Below are 22974 nucleotides of genomic sequence, written 5' to 3'. Positions count from 1 at the left end.
CTCAGGCAATAAGCTGGCGGCAGCATGTGACTCTGAGAAGTCTATAACCGTCGTGTCTGCGTGTGTGTGTGTGTGTGTGTGTGTGTGTGTGTGTGTGTGTGTGTGTGTGTGTGTGTATGTGTGTGTGCATGGGATGGTGATTTATGCATCTACTGAGGACCTATATCCCGCCCCCCCCCCCCCCCCCCCCCCCCCCCACAGACACACACACACACACACACACAGCTTGGTCCCAGTGGTTTTATTTTTGGATTTCTCTCACTGCACCTTGGGTTTCCCTGGCTGGGAGAACTTCATTGATTCAGTCTCCAGGACTGAGGATGAGCGTGAAGCCCTTCGACAAGCTGCTTTTGGGCTCTTCAGTCACTGGCAGGTGTCAAATTTCCCACTAGGAGAAACCTGGGAAGGGGACCCCTTCCTAGCGAGAGAAGCGAGGAAGACTTCTGTCCCCTTCCAAGATGGAGAGGCATACGTCCCCGATGGTTGGAGGAGTGTTGCTCCCAAAGTAGGTGGTGCAGGAGCAATCGGGAGGGAAATGCCCTCCACCATCAAGGAACATCTTCCTGCTCTGAGAGGTGGCTATGATTCGCAGAGCTGATCGTATTACGCCGATGTTACAACAGTCGTGGTACAATGTCACATGCACAGGATGCAGGTATTCAAATTTTCTCTTAGCCCCAGTGTAGGTCAGTCTGTCCAGTGTGTTTTAGTCCATGATTTTCCTTTCTTTTTGGAGAATCCTGCAGTGTAGTGAACAAGGTGAATGGTGCTCTCCACAGTTGACAGATTGGAGGCGGGGCACATGTAGTATTGGAATGTGAAGGGCATCCAGAATCTCGACATGTGACGCTGGATTTACAGCTGGATATGTCCAAACTTGCAGCTCTTAACGCACCGCATCGTGTGAGGAACATTGGACTTTACAACACAGTATTAGACCGTCACCTTGACCTTCTCTGTCAATGTATCACCCTCGAAGGCCAAGACGAAAGCAGCGGTGGCAACCTGATTATACGTCGGACCCCAGTGGACACGCTGGACGAAATGAACGCCGCGCCGCTCTAAATTTGCGCGCAGCTCATCGTCAGACTGCAAAATAAGGTCCCTGTGAAATATGATACCCTCGACCATATTTAAGCTCTTGTGGGGCGTGATGGTTACAGAAACATCCCCAGCTTGTCATAAGCGAGTAAATACCGTGACTAGGCATACATGGGGAGTTAGCACAGGCATCAGGGGGTGTGGTCAGGGGGCTACAACTGACAGGGTACATAGCGGACCCACTACAACGGGCAAGCTACCGTGCTGGATGTCAGGTGCAACCAAGCGCACAAGTCCATTATAATCGTCGGTATAGAAAACGATACTGCACAGTTTATGGAAAAATACGCACCCAGGAGGGTGGCCTCGCCCAACAGTAGGAGAATGAGCAGATCCACGTCGACAAAGGATGCGATAAGTCTGAGCACATGAATGCTATACTCCATGTAAGGCGTCCTTCCTAAATTGGCTCGCTCTTCGGGAAAATTTTGAAAAATTAAGGTCAATTCATAGAGGGGACCATCACATATAGGCCAAAACGGGAGACCCCTTTTTTAGTCGACTCTTACGACAGGCGGAAATACCTCGGGTCTATTCCAACACCTGGACCTGTAGTGGGGGGGGTCTCCATTTACCTTGAAGTTTTGGTTTTTATGCTTAGTGTGCTAACTACGACAAAAGGTGTGTAAATATGGCGCGAACGGGACTGGGCTGCACTGAAAATCGTTCTGCTAAGGCCCCTCCACACCCACTATTATATCTGTCGGCCGACCGACCAACGGACCAATTTCGTAACCGCCTGCACAACGCAATCACGGTGCCTCATGTGATTTGTTCGTATGATAAATATCTACGCGATTCCGGTTGGTCTTACAAAGGAACAGAAACTGGAGTTTGCCTTGGCTTTGAGTAACAAGGCCAGAAAATCCTAGATAAATGCTGGCAAAGATGCGACTAACAGCAGGAATGAAATTTAACTACTTTGTTACTTAGACGGTAGCTTATGATATTCGTAATTATCTAAGAACTGCTGAACATCAAACCGTTTATAACCAAAAATAAATTCATCATAGGTTGTAAGCTGCGAGGAGAAACATCTCGCTACATTACTATTTCTAGCTAATGGTAGGGTTTAAGCGCACCTCAAATTCAGGGCTGTTGTATCCCCACAATTGACTAAAATGATTCATTTCCCTGCAAAGCGATTTATACTTGACTGAAGAAGTACAGCACGGTTAAGCAAAATAAAAGACGTTGACATAAACGTTATCAATTCCAAGAAACAATGCGAAAGTAACTTACATACTTCCATTAAGACAAATTACTACAGCAATTGTTATAAACAAATGCAAAAAGTATTTAACAGATATATATTAATACACCCTCACACCTTTTTATAAAGTTCCATCCTGCAGCCCTTTTTCCTGGGCGTAGACCGGTGACGAGAGATAGGAAATCCTGTCGATTTGATTTCGGAGTTCTCTTCTCTACAGCCAACACAGTGATGGTTGACAGTGTCAATTGTCATTGTGTTGTGGAAGTAGGCTTTAACGCGTTTCAACGTACTCACGCTTGTTTTGCAAGATACGGTGGTTCGTGGAATTGCAAGAACCAACGACAGTCATTTCACTCCTCCGGAGAACACGTTTTTTAAATCAATTGTTTATAATGGACTGCAGAATGTTCTGAAGCTCCAGACATTTATCCTCACTGCTGTAATTAAAGTTTCTTCTCTTCAGTTTCTCATAGTCAAAAGATATATTTTAAGTAGCTTCTCAACATTACGTATAGGGAAATTGTTTCACGGTAGTCCTGGAATCCAGTTTCCGTGTTTACTATTACTGTGTCGTTTACCTCTAATACTACCCTTCTCCATTTCTAAATACATACTTCTGTTTCGTTACACTAGTTCAGATACTCCTGCGGAATTTGTAAGGCTCTTTCTTACCTTCCACTTTGCGTTTCATACATATTAGTCTCTCACTAGCCTTAATGAGGTTTTCTATTTCAGGCTTACAGTTTTACTTTGCAAAATGTCGAACAAGATACTGGTATGCTGGAAAATCTATTTGTACACCTGTAGTAGAAAAAGAGAAGTCTGGTGATCAAGTATACTATTTAGCCCAGTTGGTCGATGTAAAGAATTATAATCACAGTCTTGCTTGTATTTCACATTGAATGCTGGTCATGTCCGTGTAGAGAAAAAAAATGGTTTTTACAGCGTGTGAATGAAAATACCTTGTTTCGCAAGGACCTTATAATTTAAATCCCACTTCCCCCAGAAGTTAACTTGTTTTACCGCAACGGCTAAAATTCGTGAAATACTGGTTTGCTATAAAAAATTTTAATTGCGTAATTTTTAGAAGCACAGAGGATGGTCCAACTGATGTGCACAGCAGTGGATACAGACTGCACAAGGGTGTGCCTGTTTCACTATAGGATGTACACAATTTTTTCGTGTTATTGCACTACAGCTGTCTTATGTTTGCGATACTAATATTCTAACTGCTTAGCACTTGCAGCTAGACAGTGGCTATGCCTTGTCCACACCAGTTTTTAGCTAAGTCATGAAACCACATCCATCTCATACTTCTCCTGATTTGCAAAACGAAAAATTACTCATAGCTTACTTCAGACATCCGTTATTTCGTCGGCTTGTACTGACAAAAGGACTTAATGATTTAACAACTTGTATTATGGATGTTGTTAAAGAAGAGATTTTAAGTGAAGTTAAAATAATCCTCTAGAGCAAGTTTCAAGTGAAATTGTCAGAAAATGACTTCAAGTACTCCATGATGCTAAATAATCTTTCGTGAGTTTTCTTATCCAGCGAAGAATTTCAGAAGTTCTAAAAATTTTATTTACTCATGCCTCAGATTCCTCACGAGTTCGGAGACAACTTTTGCCATGCTGAAAAGCAGATAGTCGTAATGCATCTATTCCGCTTCTGTTTCTGTAACCTTCTCGTTGTGTTTCAATGTTCCAATCGTGCTGCTTGTGAATGAGCATGGTCAATTCTTACTGTGCTTAGCTGATTGTATTTAACAGTTGCTGTAACATGTGAAATTGAACCTTGGTGCTTTTTAGCATTCGAAATAAAATTTTGATGCCTCTTCGCCTAGTCCCCACTTACGCCATTAACCGTCAACCATTCCTAATAACACACAGTAAGAACAAAAGTTGTTCGTTACAACGCTGCCACTTAACCACCGTTTTGAATTTTACTATTGTTTGAAAGCTACTTACAAATTTCCCTAAAATTTTATAGACAAACTGCGTCAGCTTTCTTTCTTACACTCTTGCAAACACCACAACTGCATTGTGTGTGTATTTGGAAGAAAAGCGGTAGAGAAACAGTAAACACTTGAATGAAGCCCTAGGTATTACGTCTAGATAGTAAACGAATTCAGCAAAATTTGTTACGAGAGCTGCAAGAGAAGGAATTCAAGTCTTAACATATAAATTACTTATGAATGGATGAGAGTATTTCAGTATTTGCTCAGTAAAGTGGATTCTCATGTTACAAAACAGAATGTCTTCTGGACATACAGCATTTCTAAGAATAAACTGTGTCACTGCGATTTCTTGATGCATGAGAGCTACTCTGGTTTACGACACAGTTTGGTTGATTACAATGTGATATTAATGTGCTAATTTCAGAAACGTGTCAAGCGATTCATAAACCGATGAAGGTGGAATATGTGAAGGTAAATAAACGTTTAGTACACTTTATGGGGACTATAAGAACAATTTTTAATTTTAAATAGTGTTACCACAACGGCAAAATTAATACAAAGTTCGAAACAGATGAAGCGCTTTTTAATTTGTCGCATCCAGAATCCAAAAACAGATAAAGTAGAAAGGAAAGCTAAGAAAGAATTTTTGAGAGTGACCACATCCTCTACATCTGGAAACATACATACAGCAAGCCGGAATAGAGATGGATGGCTGTAGCTGTGATTGTGGACATGGAGTCGAGTGCAGTATATTCCACCTCGCATCAACACACAACTGATAGCATGCATTATGCACCTTGCCCCCCCCCCCCCTACCCATAGCCCAAGCTACTTTATTTTTAAAAATTCGACGAAACTAACTTTGAAGCCATGTTTACAAACACACTACAGACACATCCAACAGCTGTAGTGACGCCAGCGCTCGAAGGTTAAAAGAAAGCCTCACGCCACAAGCCCGAAGTGCGGCACTCAATGCTACGAGAGTTAATGGGGTAACATCGTGTGACAGATACCACGTGTAATCTACTCTAGCGCCCTCCGTACCAGCAATCGACGTGGATCACTTCTGGATATCAGACAGACTCACAATCTACAAGTCGACAGAGAACTCTCAGGGCAGACTTTCCAGCAATTCGCTGGGATAGGAAAAACAGTTTCAGTTAACCTATCAAGGAAATTTAATAAACGCGATATTCCACTTCAGCAAGAAAGGTGGCACACTAGCGTCCACTGTAACGTTTATTTCCTTGTGGGTAGTTAAAAGTGAGATAATAATGCGCAGAATATTTTTTTTTCATTTATTTGAATATTTCTGAGTTTAACCCCACCGTGGCATCATATTTGTAACGTGTCCTTCCTGTGGCAGTATCCATACGCATATATATATATATATATATATATATATATATATATATATATATATATATATATATATATATATACAATTAATCCTTTTAATCTACTGGACCATTACTATTATTTACCCTTTATGCCAACGCTGTTACATTCTTTCAATGTATGAGATCCTGGTGTTACTGAACACCATCGTCAACCGCTGTTTTAAGGCTCATTGACTGCATGACACTGCTGTCAATAATCTACTGGTCTTCCTAAAAACAGGTCTTCAGGTCCGACCTATGAGAATAATTTCAGTCAGGCTTTCGAAAGCACCATAGTACAGCAACTGCATTAATCAAAGTAACTGATGACATTAAACATGCTATGGACAGACGTAAAGCTACTATCCTAACACTGCTTGACTTTAGCAAGGCTTTTGACACAGTTGACTTCGATATATTACTAATTAAAATGAAACAGCTGAATTTCTCAATCAGCGCAATACACTGGTTCGACAGCTACCTCAAAAACAGAAGTCAACAAGTCGTTTGTGGGTCGGAAAAGTCATCATGGTAAAGCGTGCACTCTGGAGTTCCCCAAGGCTCCGTCCTTGTTCCACTACTCTTCTCACTGTATATTAATGATATTTCTTCAGTGATTCACTCCTGCAGATACCATCTATATGCTGACGACATCCAACTGTACATAAGTGCAAGCCCCAAAAACATTGCTGGCGCAGTAGCGAGTATGAACGCAGATCTTTGCTCTGTTTCTCGATGGGCACAGAACCTAGGTCTGAAACTAAACCCCAAGAAATCCCAGGTCACACTTATATCTCATCCAAAGTTAATCAGCCGGTACTTTCGCGAAACGGTCCCTAAAATACTCCTCAATGGTACCCAACTACCATACCAAAAAACAGTAAAAGACCTTGGAATAATCTTGGATGAACACCTAAACTGGGAAGAACAAACAGTCACAGCTTGCCGGAAATCGCTCTCCTCCCTACATGCAATTAAAAAATTTAGAAAAATATTTCCAACCCATGTTAAACAAAAATTAGTCCAAACACTAGTCTTGCCTAATCTTTACTACTGCGATGTAGTTCAACACGGCACAAATAGTGAAAATTCTAGATGCCTCGAGCTAGTGATGAATGCTTGCGTCAGATACGTGTGCAATATTCGGTTGTATGATCATATCAGTCCTTCATACTCCCAGCTAGGTTGGATACGCCCACATAAGGCACGCGATCTCCACACGATGTGCTTACTTCATCGATTTCTTAGCCACTGGTGCCCCCAATACTTATCTTCTCACATTAAACATCTATCATCATTCCACAATCGCAATACCAGATCGGATACGTCTATCATCTTGGCTGTACCTTTACATAACACAAAATCTTTCTCCGTGTCATTCTCCATCTCAGCCATACGACTATGGAACGCACTCCCCTGTGATCTGCGTCTTATCCAGAACTACTCAACATTCAAGAGGGAACTCAAAACGTACATATTAGGGACCGTATAGCCACCATTGTTGTGCCCCTAACATCTCTTTCTTTCTTCTCTCCATCACAGCTTTGAATTTTACCATTCTTTTTCTCTTCCTCTAACCTATCTACCTCTTATATATCTCTTTCACCCCATTCTATCGTCTTATGTCTCTGCTCGATGAGAATAACTCACAAGCTGCAAGAATATAACGAGAAAATTCCCAACTAACTGACATTCACAAAAGAAATGTATGTTTACTTTCATATACTTAGTCATTATTATTATTATTATTATTATTATTACTATTATCATTATTATTATCATTATTATTGTTGATTGTTATAATTATTTTTATTGTTATAACTATCATTGTACTACTGTTATAATCTCAAATTTTTTTCGTTTGACATCAATACTGCATAATACGTTAAATGTTCTTAATGTTATTTAGAAACTGTAACTCGTTCAATCTGAGTATGCCTGGTTAGGTGTAAGAGAGGGCCTGAAGGCCCTAATCTTGCCAGGTAAAATAAATGCATAAATAATTGCTTATCGCGTTGTGCCGTTTAAGTATGTCGTTCATCTTGCTTCCAAATAACGTGACCAAAATTTCGTGATACATCTACCTAAAAAGTATAAAATCATTTAAGCAGTTCAGAGCGGTAGTATTAAAAGGTTCACTACAATAACTGCAGAGACCGATATTTATGAATGATAATCTTATTATTCCATAAAAAATATAAGACGTAAGAATTTCGGCAACCTACCTCTTAGTACATGAATGTCAAAACAGAAGTGAATCATAAGAAGAGAAAGTCTTAATTCCCTTACTAAATTACTTGGTTTTTTCGAAAACTTAATTTTGTTTTTCCTACAGAGGTCTCCTTTTACGTTTCATACATACAAGCTCTGAGTTCTCATCAACATGTGTTACTAAATAATTCGCATTATATATATTATTCGTGACACAAGAGTTTTTGAGGTTGGATAGTTTCTTTTTTTTTAAAGATACACTTCAGTAACCTTCTGAATTCTGGAAGCTACTGTATAACAGTATCTCATTCTAGCATTCAGGTCAAATTGGAGTGGTTACTTGACTAGATTACACACCAATTCCTTCCTTCACACATACTTGCAAGTTAACAAAAAATGACTATTTTGGGCAAAACGTTTGTGCCTTCGTTCCAGAAGTGTGGAAATATTTAGTCCTTGGTCTGGACTGATATTTTGGTTTGATCACCAAGTTGTTGAGAAAACCGGACCTAAAAAACCAATCTGAACCTTTAGACTTACTTAATTTCAATGTTTCTGATTACATGACATTCAGTAACTAGTACATTTTGCAGCTGAAAAACGCCGTGCAATAAATGCTCAGTAGTACTGGAACAAAGTATGTACCACCTACTCTCCATTGTTGCCAGATGTATCCAGGACTATGGTGATGACATCATCCAAGATGGCGTCGTGTGGACTTGGCAGCAGCACATGATGTCATCCAAGATGGCTGCCATGGCGTCATTCAGGATGGCGGATTTTGGCGGCAAGCTTGAATTTTGGCGGGAAAGCTCCATGCCCCCTCCCCCTCAGAAAAATAGTGGGAAGTTCAAATTCCAACAGGATAATGCATTACACCACAGTTATCCCTACAAAGCAAAGAAAATTGCGGGAAGATAGCTCACTCAAGCCTCATCCACTAACCTATGTCACTCGTCCGCCGCTGGGCTTCGGCCAAGATTGGCTCCATTTTCTTAGCTTAGTAGAGAAACCACAAGTGACGTTTGTTTACCGCCAAAATTCAAAGAAAGGACACTTGTACTAACCTCAGTCGCCCGACAGCCACATCCTAAGAATTCGTGGGAAAAGGACTTGCACATAAGACTTTATTTAAACAATTACAAGCAGTGCCATCCATCCGTTGTGTTCACCACGAGGTCCAGAGCCAAACTGACTTAATACACATCGCCACCACCAGAGGGCGCTCTCATCTGTGACGTGATCCAAGATGACGGCCATCCGGTGTGTTGACCACAAGCTCCCGACTCCAACTGACTTAGTACATATTGCCACCGCCAGAGGGTGCTACCATGAAGTCCGCTGATGACGCAAATAACGTTATCCAAGATGGTGGCGAAACGTCAGTTCATCATGTAGCCTAGTACCCAGCACTGGCACTAGGGGTCACTGTTGTGACATCAGTGGGAACCAATTGGAACCCTTAACCAGTCACATGCTCGACTTCAGCCAGTTGGATGGAAGTATCTGGCGACGTCATTATAGGAGATATAGGTGAGGCTAAGCAGCTCCAGGGCCTCAGTCTTGTTCAGTCAGTCAGCAGAAGAACAAGAACCATGAAGCATCAACAGCAGTCACACTCCAGCACAATCATGCAAAACAGGATTAAACAGAAAAGTATCACATCTCTATCTCTGGTTCGCCTTATTACTATTATTATTTAAAGTTTTCACATCTTTGTCCATATCCAATGCTTCTTCATCTTCGTTCAACAGGGTCGAGCGCCAACATGCCTAGCTCTGCTAACACATCCAGACCTGTAGCAACCTGTCCTGCCATCTTGTCGCTACCTACTGATGCAGCCTCCAGCATGTCTGAACCAGTAGCAGCCACGTGGGACTTGGTAGCTCACACAGATCACTTGTTGGAGCAGGCAAGGAGTTTCTGCTGTCCATCCCACTCATCGATTTGTGTGATGAGGACATGCGATCTGCCCCTGACACATCAAATGCTATCGCTGGCGGTGTTAAATAACCAGATGGGTACTAGTTGCCAACATATGACCCATCCCAGCAGAACATCCCTGTGACAGCGCACCCACAGAGTGGAGATGCTGTGGATAAGAAGGCATTGAGTGCACCTACGCTTTTCGCCTCCACATACAGTTTAACTCCCAGTGGATCGAAACGTGTGAACATTGCTATAGACGTGCATCATGTCTGGGGGCTGCATGCTAGAATGGAGATTAACATATTTGGATACATTTTCATAGTGCCAATTTCTGAGTTCGACTGGGATGAAATATGTCGTGCAGAGCGCTACATAAATCAGCAGATGACTGCAGAATATTATCCAACTCATTCTCACCCAGACATTTGCCTTACTTATGTGACACCTTCTGTTACAACAGTATGTGATAACTGAAGCATGTTTAGATAAACACAGTTGTCACCCGATTTCACTCATAATGCACAGTTGTAAAGTTATACGATCTTTACATTGCCATACATCTTGCACTGTACAGACTGAATTGTTGGTTGCCTAGCACAGACTCTGCACGCAATGATGTTGTAAACTCCCTACGTGTGCATAGTATACATGCTGATGATCTTAAGCAACCCCTGTGTTCTCACATGAACGGTAAACCTAAAGAGAAACAAATGAAATGTGTGTGTGAAGAACCTGAGTACTGTGCGTAATCTATTGGCTTGAGTGAGATATACAGTATTTACCAATGAAGTCTTTTGGCAAGCAATAAATTCAGTGCATAAGTGCGAAGAAGAAGAAACATACAGATTGTAATAATAGTCCTGAAATGCTACAGCCCATGTATGAGATTATACATAAATTATCTATTTAAAAATCAAACAGTGTTTGTGTATTATTTCATACCTCTGTCATTATAATCAAAGTATTACAATTTTTTTCAATGCTATACAAGTAACTGAGATGATCATTGATCAAGTTACTCTTCATGTGTAAAATATATAGCTGTTTTCTCTGTGTAGTCAATATAGCTCAGTCAGTTAAGTGATGGAACTATGGTAGCTGCACATACTCATTGCACCAGGTACAGATGTGTAGTTGAGATATATAGAAAAATAAACGTGAAAGGGTAATAATAGTATCATGGCGGGCTGGGTGAAGCACTCTTGCCACAAAGACTTTTTTGTTGGGGCTGGTCCTGTGAAGATGCAAATGAAGACCTGAAGAAGAACAAGAAGAACGGAATTCCCCTTCCTGATAATATAAGAGCAATTATAGTGGGTCCACCCAATTGGGGGAAGACTAATGTCCTCATGACTCTGCTAACACATGTAGATGGGGCCCGATTTGAACATATTGGTGTATTCCCAAAAACACTGTTTTACCTCCAGTATCAGGTATTGCATGAGATATTGTGCAGTGTAGATGGTGTTACACACATGACATTCAGTGAAAGCAGTGATATCCCTCCACCTGAAAAAGCAAAGCCAAACACAGTCTACATATTCGACGATGTCGCCGTGGAAAACCAAGACCAAATTCGAAAATATTTCTGTTTCGGTCGTCATATGGGTGCTGATGTGTTTTAAATTCTGGTTGTCTTGTTTACGGATAACGCAAACCTCATTATAGCCTTCAAACAAGACAACCAGAATTTAAAACCCATTTACCAGGCACATGTCGGAACGAATATCATGCAATGATTTTGTACAGATATATGCAGATTGCATGAATCATTCACAATTTGGGTTTCTCGTTATTGATAAAACAAGAAAACTGAGTGAAGGAAGGTACAGCCGAATCTTTCAAGGAAGGTACAGCCGAATCTTTCAAGGGTTAGCACTGTATGAGAGGTTAGTACATCAGTCTAAACTACACCATGGAGAAATTCGCCTCTCAACCCGAGAAGAACATTCGCCTGTACTTGGATGCGAAAATTCAGACTATTGCGCATAAACTTGCAGGTATGCACAGGGAATTAGAGACGTATTACCAGACTATTCTGAGAATGGTTAGTGCATTATAAGTTAGTTAATCAAGTCAGTAAGCAAGTAACCGACATAACTGAAAAGGTCCAGGCTACTGAGGGGAAAATAGATATACACTTCCTTGTTGCTAAGAAGGTTGGTCAGGATGACTAGATATATATAGCCTCACACAGCAGAGATGTCTGATCAGTTTACACCAAGATGTCCACGAAGTAGAAAGTTATTCAGGTGCGTAAAGCAGTTCGTGAGGAATTACGGCAGCTGAGGTTAGGTCATATGGATCGACAGCAAACACTAAGAGACCTTTAAGCTGGTTAATGAATCCTACAGACAGCTCTAAAAAACGATAACGAAGGTGTTGTCATTGATGAATTGACTATTCGTCACACCCCAGGCCAAATAGATAGAGCAATTGGCGTTAGCAGTGGAAGAACGTACATGTTGGGTAATCATCCTATAACTATTACCAATCTGTATTGTGTCTTCAGTTACAGACAGTTTGAGAGAACACCCGGCTTAACCAATCTTATTTTCCTTAGACCTACCAAAAAATAGCGACCCAACATCATAATGCGTCACCAATCACTTACCTCTACTAAGCAAAGAAAATGGGGGGGGGGGGGGGAGGAAAGGACTTGTCTTTATTATTTAACCAATTTCAAGAAGGTGTGTTCTCCGCTCGGTCTGGACTCCAACCGGCTTAGTTCATATCGTCGCCACCAGAGGGCACTCTCCTGACGTCAGATCATGAGGCAAGTACCGGTATCCAAGATGACGGCACCCACTGTGTTTACTGCGAGTTTCAGAGCCCAACTAACTTATTTCATATTGTGCCCACCAGAAGTCGCTACCGTGAAGTCGAGTGATGACAAGATCGTCTGTTCTCTCTCGCGCGTGCATTATAATGAGACAAGCGCCGCGTCCGGGCCCGCGAGCGACTACTTGCGTCACTGCCTCAGCCCGCACCTTTGTACTCGTGCCGGACATAGTCTTCCGTAAATATGCTAACTAAAGTAACTCCCACACCGAGCATCTAACCTATCAATTACCTAAGTACTTAATTCCATTTCAGTTTTAATCATATTCAATAAGTCAATTTACAAGTTCAATATTCAATGATCAAATGAGAGGTTACACATTTTCCCACTATCAACGTGGTTTCATTAATGACCTAGCACCCCTCACCCCTAGAATGCTGCACTCCTATTGGCTACTGCATTAGTCACGTGATTCGACTTCATATAGGTAAGAAAAGATATTCACTATACTTTCAACTACCTAGTTTCAACTACTATTCAAGGTCCAGACTGCCACCTCTTCCTAGGAACCAGCGTCAAGTTTGAATTCTGGCAGTAGAGAAAGGTCTCTTGGGCTTTCGCTACCAACCGAAGAAAATCGTTGCAAACATAGCAACCCTCTCCTCCCCCCCCCCCCCCCCCCCAAACCAAAGCCTCCAGGGCGCGACCTCTTCGTAGGGGTTGCTGGTAAAAGGACTCAGTCCGCACTAGGCTGATGGAGAGATGAGGGAGTGTACTTTATTTATTTGGGAGCAGTTTATTTAAGGATGGAGTACATGTATCACAGAACACACGCTATGACATGCCCCACAACATTCAGACCCACAAACTACTCCTACATAACTCACGTATAAGGCTCTACATAAACTCTTGCTAATTGCAAACCGTCAAAAGGAACGCACTGCACAGCCTACAGACATGCAAACTACTCACAAATAATACTACACATTTACGTCTAAACAGACAAACAACTCGTAAAATGTCAAAATAATAATCCATTTAAAAGACTCTGCCTGCTAGTCTTCAACTGTCGAAATCATACACCAATCTTTATTTAAACAATTAGAGGCAGCACCACCACCAAGTGTATTCGCCACTGAGTCCCCAGCCACACATACTTAGTTCACATCGATGCCACTAGAGGACGCTGTAGTTATGTCAGGTGATGACGCAAGTACCGTAATCTAAGATGGCGCCACCTATTGGGTTCACCATAAGCTCCAAACCCCAATTGTCTTTGTACCTGTGTCATCAACTGGTGTGGCGTCCTCTGGCGACGACGAAATGTACTGTCACATGATGGCGGCAAACCTCTTTTTAATCACACTCTAGACATCTTGCACGCACACCCATTTCTACAAGTTTCCACACGTGCTAGTTTCAATTTTGGTTGGAGAGAGGCATATCCAACACCTTCTGCAACCCGTGTAGAGACAGATGGAGCTGAGTTATTGCAACAGGACAGTGTTTTGAGCATTCGGGGGAAATGTGAGCTATGTGGCATGCACTCGAATTAGATACAAGTACTACAGTTCCCCAACATGCTATTTTTGTTATTCTATATCCATCCCAACATAGAGCCATTTGAAATGACTTCTGAAGTCATCAGTCCTTTTACAGTTCGTAATTTTTCTGTGCACTATGGGACTTATTTTATAAAAGCTCATCGTATTTACGGCATTGCGCCAGCATCGACAGATAGGTGACTTGTATAGTTACGGTGTGCCTCCAGCGTGAAGAAAGAGATTTCACAGCACCTCCCCAGAATAGCGTAGAGTGTAGCCATCCAGGCATTCCTAAAGGTTCACCAAGTCCGATCATATTAAATATACAAACACCTCAGAGACCACTTTAAACTTACATCACCTATACCCTAAGCGAATTATCGTATGAGACCCTCCCTATGGTCCTGATTCAAACACTGTTTTCTAACATGCTTTTGGACAGTGCCAAACATTTCGTTTTCTGACACCACTTCGAGGTCTGTGTCAGATTCTAAACTGACATTAAGATACTCAGGTCCAAGGCCTCTTCAGAAGACTGTACATCACACGGTGTAAATCATATTCTTATGTCGAATAGCATAATACTGGATCATTTTTAAATAAAACACACTTACAACATAAGTAAACTAGAAGAGTTTGGAAACTCTCCACAACGCTGCCAAACTACCGTCCGTCAGTGACTGAAGACCTCTACATATAAACTGAATGTCCCAACGACGGAATAGATGACTCCACGTTCCATTTCAAGTTATTGCTAATTTTGCACTCACGTACGCGATCGCTGTTTAGCTGCTAGCAACCACCAGAAGTTGTCACCCATCCACAAAACTTCTTCCCTAACTCAAACAACCCATGTCACTAAATCATTATGTGGTAACCATCAGCGCACCAATGCACAGGTGTGGTGGAAAGGGCACCGCCAATGTACTGTAATATTAAGCAACAGACTTGATAGTGCTAAAAATTTTACATTAATTTCAGAACCGGCCAATAATGTGACAGCATGTTTCCCCAGTTTCAGTATCATAGCTAAACCATACTCTCTCCACGTTGCGCATATCATTGCGAACGTTACAGGGGACTGAGCAGTACGTCCATTAACTCTTAATTCTAACTCTTAACTCTAAACACATAAATCATCAAAGTATACGAGACAGTGCTCTACATATTTCTATCACCTCGAACATAGATCATAAATTAAACACTATCTCTCAGCGTATGGGAATCAGAACATTCCCGACGTCTTAGGGTAAAAGACCTTCCTCTCACTGTCATTGACAAACCAGACCTGCAGCACAGTTAGCGAATTATTCTAAAACCGATCAAAAGAAGACCTCCACCCTCCACGTCTCGTGAATGACGGGTTAGGACCTGGGAAGCTCAATTCAAAGTGCACGAAATTTCTGGAGATGCGACCATGTCGGGGAGCTTACACCCCTTATCGATGTACTCTAACAGATTCCAAAGTGCGGTCATATAATAGCGGACTGTTAAGAAGAACAACAAAGGATTGATTTTTACACGTGATGGAGCCCCAGATGGGAGGAGCTCGACTCCTTTTTACATAAATCAACCAAGCTATCAACTCTAAAGTATTGTTCTAGAGTCTAGAATCCGCACCTGGAAGTTATTTCTGAGAGAGAGAACATAAACACACGCACTCCTAAGACTACAGCGTTTTGCACTTATTACTCAGTTCTTAAGTTAGATCGCATACTTTTCCGACCCATCAGACACTCATCCTTCTTTCCGGTTTCTCTACTCTGAACTATCTTATTGAATCGTAAAGCATTTGCTTTGCATTATTCGGGCACAAAATAGCTTTGTGGAGGCGTATAGTGTCTACAGTTCACATCCCATCACGGGTCATAAATTATACCTGCCCTGTATACAGGGTGTTACAAAAAGGTACGGCCAAACTTTCAGGAAACATTCCTCACACACAAATTAAGAAAAGATGTTATGTGGACATGTGTCCGGAAACGCTTAATTTCCATGTTAGAGCTCATTTTAGTTTCGTCAGTATGTACTGTACTTCCTCGATTCACCACCAGTTGGCCCAATTGAAGGAATGTAATGTTCACTTCGGTGCTTGTGTTGACATGCGACTCATTGCTCTACAGTAATAGTATCAAGCACATCAGTACGTAGCATCAACAGGTTAGTGTTTATCACGAACGTGGTTTTGCAGTCAGTGCAATGTTTACAAATGCGGAGTTGGCAGATGCCCATTTGATGTATGGATTAGCACGGGGCAATAGCCGTAGCGCGATACGTTTGTATCGAGACAGATTTCCAGAACGAAGGTGTCCCGACAGGAAGACGTTCGAAGCAATTGATCGTGGTCTTAGGGAGCGCGGAACATTCTAGCCTATGACTCGCGACTGGGTAAGACCTAGAACGACGAGGACACCTGCAATGGATGAGGCAATTCTTCGTGCAGTTGACGATAACCCTAATGTCAGAGTCAGAGAAGTTGCTGCTGTACAAGGTTACGTTGACCACGTCACTGTATGGAGAGTGCTACGGGAGAACCAGTTGTTTCCGTACCATGTACAACGTGTGCAGGCACTATCAGCAGCTGATTGGCCTTCACGGGTACACTTCTGCGAATGGTTCATCCAATAATGTGTCAATCCTCATTTCAGTGCAAATGTTCTCTTTACAGATGAGACTTCATTCCAACGTGATCAAATTATAAATTTTCACAATCAACATGTGTAGGCTGACGAGAATCCGCACGCAATTGTGCAATCACGTCATCAACACAGATTTTCTGTGAACGTTTGGGCAGGCATTGTTGGTGATGTCTTGATTGAGCCCCATGTTCTTCCACCTACGCTCAATGGAGCATGTTATCATGATTTCATACGGGATACTCTACCTGTGCTGCTAGAACATGTGCCTTTACAAGTACGACACAACTTGTGGTTCATGCACGATGGAACTCCTGCGCATTTCAGTCGAAGTGTTCGTACGCTTCTCAAGAACGGATTCGGTAACCGATGGATTGGTAGAGGCGGACCAATTCCATGGCCTCCACGCTCTCCTGACCTCAACCCTCTTGACTTTCATTTACGGGGGCATTTGAAAGCTCTTGTCTACGGAACCCCGGTACCAAATGTAGAGACTCTTCGTGCTCGTATTGCGGACGGCTGTGATACAATACACCATTCTCCAGGGTTGAATCAGCACATTAAGGATTCCATGCGGCGGAGGGTGGATGCATGTATCCTCGCTAACGGAGGACATTTTGAACATTTCCTTTAACAAAGTGTTTGGAGTGACGCTGGTACGTTCTGGTGCTGTGTGTTTCCATTCCATGATTAATGTAATTTGAAGAGAAGTAATAAAATGAGCTCTAACATAGAAAGTAAGCATTTCCGGACACATTACTCACACACAAAGAAAGAAAATATGTTATGTGGACATGTTTCCTGAAAGTTTGGCCGTACATTTTTGTAACACCCTGTATAAAGTGGTAGTTAGTAGCGGGCGAACATCCTTCCAGGAAACAAATAAACGCCTAGCAGCAGTGTCCGACACGTGAAAGTTACAAGTCATTCCGTCACTAACTCTGTAAACGGCACATCAGCCGAGCAAATGTGTACACAGGGATTGAAGCGCATCACACTCTCATACCGCTAAGTTAGTTATTACCCTGAAGTCTCGATTTTACACCCAAGATGCGACAGGAGGATCGCATAAAATCAAAATCCGTTTACAGAAGATTCATCACACATGAGATGGAAGTCATCTGATGACCGAGAGGTTTACCGTTAACGATCGCAAGTAGAAATGCTTTAAACGACATACCGAACATGTAGCTGTATACGAGTAGAACGCAGGCTATGTCACGTGACTCATGCATCCGGATAGAACACTGAAAAAAAATTTGACCTGCATCAACTTCTCCTGCTCTAGAATGAATTAGTCAACCTTTAAATCGTACCTCGTTACAGCTCTTTCTCAATCGATCAGCCCCTCCACCCTCTGTTATCCTATAACGCAGATGCAAGTATGTTTGGTGCTTTTGAGGAGTACAGAGATCATTTTACCTTCAAACACAGTAGTCAAGTCACGTGTGTCACTGGTACCTCAGTAGACATACAGAATAATACTGACTCAATGGGAAAAAATCGACTACCTCCCTGATTCCTCTTCGTTTCGATGTCAACGTTTTCTAGCATTCCTCTTGTTGGAGCATACTTGATCCCATGTACAAACTCTTTTATCCTAAGACGACGAGAATGCTCTATAATTTACGATCTATCTCTCAGCGTATGGGAATCAAACACTATACTCGAGGTGATACAAGTCATCAACCTATATCGAAGAGTGTTCTACATATTTCTGTGTTCGAGATTTAAGAGTTAATGGACGTACTGCTTAGTCATCTATCGATGTTCGCAGTGATACTCGCAACGTGGAGAGAGCATTGTTTAGCTATGATACTCAAAATGGGGAGCATGGTGTCACATCATTGGCTGATGCTGAAATTAGTGTAAAATTTTTCACGCTATTAAGTCCGTTGCTTAATATTACAGTACATCGGAGGTGTCTTTTCAATCACATCCGTACGTTGGTTACTACATGATGATGGAGTGAGATCGCTTGTTTGAGTTGGGAAGGAAGTTTTGTGGATGGGTGACAACTTCTGGTGGTTGCTATCAGCTAAACAGCGATCGCGTACATGAGTGCAAAATTTGGAATAACTCGAAATGGAACACGGAGCCACCTGATCCGTCGCTGTGGCATTCAGTTTATATGTAGATGTCTTCAGTCACTTTTGGACGGTAGTTTAGAAGAGTTTGGCAGCGTTGTGAATAGTTTCCAGTTTCCTTATGTTGTAAGTGTGTTTTATTTAAAAATGATCCAGTGTTATGCTACCCGACATAAGAATATGATTTACACCGTGTGATGTATAGTTTTCTGTGATAAGTCGTGGACCTGAGCATCTTATGTCAGTTTAGAGTCTGAAACAGACCTCAAAGTCGTGGATGAAAACGAAATGTTTGGCAATGTCCAAAAGAATGTTAGAAAACAGTGTTTGAATCAGGACCAGAGGGATGGTCTCATACGATAATTCGCTTAGGGTATAGGTGATGTAAGTTTAAAGTGGTCTCTGAGGTGTTTGTATATTTAATATGATCGTGTACACATAAGCAGCTGCAGTTTGAGGTATCGGACTTGGTGAAACGTTTGGAATGCCTGGGTGGCTGCACTCTACGCTATTCTGGGGAAGTACTGTGAAATCTCTTGCTTCACGCTGGAGGCACACCTTAGCTACACGTCATTGCACAAGCATTACTTAGAAAAATTACGAACTATAAAAGCTCGTACTATTTACATGTTGGTATTTTATAGAATAACGAAAATAGCATGTTGGGGAACTGTAGTACTTGTATCTAGTTCGGGTGCATGCCACATTGCGCACATTTCCTCCAAATGCTCAAAACACGGTCCTGTAGCAGTAACTCAGCTCGATCTGTCTCTACACGGGTTGTAGAAGGTGTTGTATATGCCTCTCTCCAACCAAAATTTAAACTAGCACTTGTGGAAAGCTATAGAAATGGGTGCGAGTGCAAGATGTGTAGGATGTGATTAAGATGGTTTTTAATTTTACTGTAGAAGACAGCTTCGAGGAAGTTGACTCGTTTAGAGATATGAGAGTGCGTGAAATATGATTGACTTGTGGATGTAAGAATAAGCAAGTATGTGTTTGAATGGACGTAATTTCTAATATGTAGCGTAAGGTCAGAGATCTGAGAGGTTAGTGTATATTTTCCTTCTTAGGGCCTCAATCAGCACCTCATTTACTACTACTGTCTGTTATGCCCTATAACTCAGCATATATATTGCGGAACGTCTGATATGGTTTCTAGAGAGAACGCGTTGCAAAAACTAATGAATTATGTAGTAGAGTGCGGTGTGATGGAGTCGCAAATAGCACTTGCATACCACGTTCTTTAGCCGAATGGCTTTCAAAGTTTATTGAGTTTATTGTGAGATTGCATAGTTGGTTGTTAACAGCCAGATTTCTACGATCACGATCACGGTATCAATCCAGAAAACACCACCTCATTCAGAAGTAATTTCGTACCTCGACTCGTAAAGCAGTTATAGGTTTTAACATGAATACTTGCGTGCAACTGTAGAACAAAGAGCGCTTGTGAGAGAAACATGAAGTATTTGTTGGGATCGGGATTTGTTCTTTACCATCTGCTCGATTGCGTCTATGACACGGTGGCATGACTCGCAGGAAGAATGATGATTTTCGGTCAGTATTATTTGATGTCGTATGCATCCATTATTGACGAAGTCTTATTATACTTAATATTAGTGCTGGCTGTCTGATATGTTCACATTTGAGCATCAGGTTTATAAAGTATTTGTGTTTGTGTAAAGGAAATGTGTATGTGCTGTTGTAGGGAGGGTATGGATTTGACTTGGAGTACTCTGATAGCGAATGGAAGAGTGTGTTTGGTCTTAAAGAAGGTACAGGTATTTCCAGAGCCACAGCGGTCAACAGAGTGTATTTCCGATATTTCTGGCATTGCCGAATACCGTTCTGTTAAAACCGCGATCGTATGATTTAATTGTAAGTAATATGATAGAAGATACATGTGAGGGGTTTTCTAGAATGTGTCCATGTATGCAAAGTCTGTGGTGGTATTAATTCGCGTTCCCATGTTAATGGTAGCAGTCTTCCGAATGCAGAGGTATGTTGGAGTGTAGGAATGTATCAGAGCTAATTTTACCATTTTCCAGACGACCGAATAGCGAACTAATACTAAGTATGTGCTAGGCGGCTTTCGTGATCAAGTGTAACTTTGAGAAGCTGGTGCGTTTGCGGTGGAGCGTTATTCCCTCCCATGTAAATTGGTTCTTCTCTCAACTAAATAAAGGCACCGAATGTGCAGAAGCAGTGGACTGAACATAGTGGTGTGTTTGGACACATGTTTACCTGCTCTGTAGACGTGGGAAACACCCTAGTTAGTTTCTAAATAATACTGATCATCATCAGGGAAACAACCTAGTTGGTTTGTAAATAATATTGATCATCCGGAATCTGCTACATCTCCAACTTCGGTATTCGAGAGTAGAAACAAGTAGAGTAAACTGATATTTGCAGTCATTCGATGGTTTACAGCACCCTGCACGTCGTTAAAATTTGGTGTTTGTGGAGAAATAATTTACAGTCTATGTCTTGTGCATTATGTCGCGTTAGCGATTGGGAGGCTACTGCTGTGTGCTTGATATCGGGAAGTACTGCGAAAATGGTATATTATGGCGAAAATAAAGGTGTTCTTGAATTCGATGAATCTGAAGATATCTGTAAAAATGCGAGCAAGGAAGCGGAAACAGTAAGGAGTTTGTGCCGAGGGGAAACGAGCCTGTCTTTGCACATCATTTCTGAGAGTGACTTCGGTTCGCTGACGTAAAGGGAGAGATTTGGTATGGTGGGGGATATGAATTGCATGTTTACTAGATCGAGACAGTACTCGGTGGTTTATTCGCTGGTTGGAGATCGGTTTGACGCTCCAATATTCTTGCAAGTATAGTAGGTATCTGATGACCTGTAGATCACTTTGCGATGTTTGGTTGTCGGTGCAAATTGGTATAATAATAATGGCGTGTAACGAGGGCCTCCCGTCGGGTAGACCGGTCGCCTGGTGCAAGTCTTTCGATTTGACGCCACTTCGGCGACTTGCGCGTCGATGGGGATGAAATGATGATGATTAGGACAACACAACACCAAGTCCCTGAGTGGAGAAAATCTCCTACCCAACCGCGAATCGAACCCGAGCCCTTACGATTGACAGTCCGTCGTGCTGACCACTCAGCTACCGGGGGCGGACGGTGCAGATTGGTGATTAGTGTAAAATAGTTTATTACCACTGAGTGTACCGTCTGTAGAAAGAATGGACAGGTTGGGGGTGTATAGATTGGGGAACCGTCGGTGCAATTTAGCGATCTTTGCAAAACGACTTCCGAAAGCTCCAGAAAGAAAATGTGGATGGTGCTTCGATACCGACGGCGTTAGTAATTCGACTGGTAAATTCGATAAGATTCAATGAGAGTTCACGATTGATTGTGGTGGGATACAGGAACAGTGAGAACAATTGCATATGTTGAGATAGGAAGTCTATCATGTTATGTCCAGGAGGAACACTGGATTTATCGATATTTTGGTAAACAGGACATGGATTTTGGCGCATACAAGCTGAGACAACAAGAAAGCGAGCGTTAACTATTTCTGGGGCACTATAAAATTACGAAGAGCTTGACCAGAAAGCGATGTGACGTAAGATTACGACTGTGAATGTTTTAGATAGCAACGTGTCAGTCACGCCGGTGTGGATGAGTGCGGTTGAACACGTGTGTCAACACGCTCTGTGCTATTCTTCCTTCGATGGTAAATACAAGTGGCGCCTGGAGATGCTTCGAATATGAGACTGGCGTGAACGCGCTTTGAAATGCTATGACAGTATAACCGTGGCTGTATAGAGGCACGCAACTTTCACCGGTGTTCGACGACGACGGCTCGGGGACTGTGACGGAGCACGCGGAACGCGAGCTGCTGGTGCCTCACCACGCAGCGGCTGTGGCACGAGCGGCCCTAACTATCAGCTGTCAAAGAACTCTCAGACCTCCAGACGAGTCGACCGTACGTGCGATCGTGTCAGCATCGGTGTCTAGCGGACAGGAATTTCTCAGGTGTTACGTATAAATGGGGGTGCCAGCACCTCATGCTTTCAGAAGCCGAGCAGGGGCCTGTGCACCGTTTGACATCTGACTGATGCGTCACTTATCGCTACCTCCTGTGTACTCTACGGGACAGGGGACAG

Source organism: Schistocerca gregaria, chromosome 1 (assembly GCF_023897955.1).
Source record: "Schistocerca gregaria isolate iqSchGreg1 chromosome 1, iqSchGreg1.2, whole genome shotgun sequence".
NCBI lineage: Eukaryota > Metazoa > Arthropoda > Insecta > Orthoptera > Acrididae > Schistocerca > Schistocerca gregaria.
The sequence above is the reverse complement of the archived record's forward strand: the minus strand, read 5'-3'. Positions refer to the sequence as shown.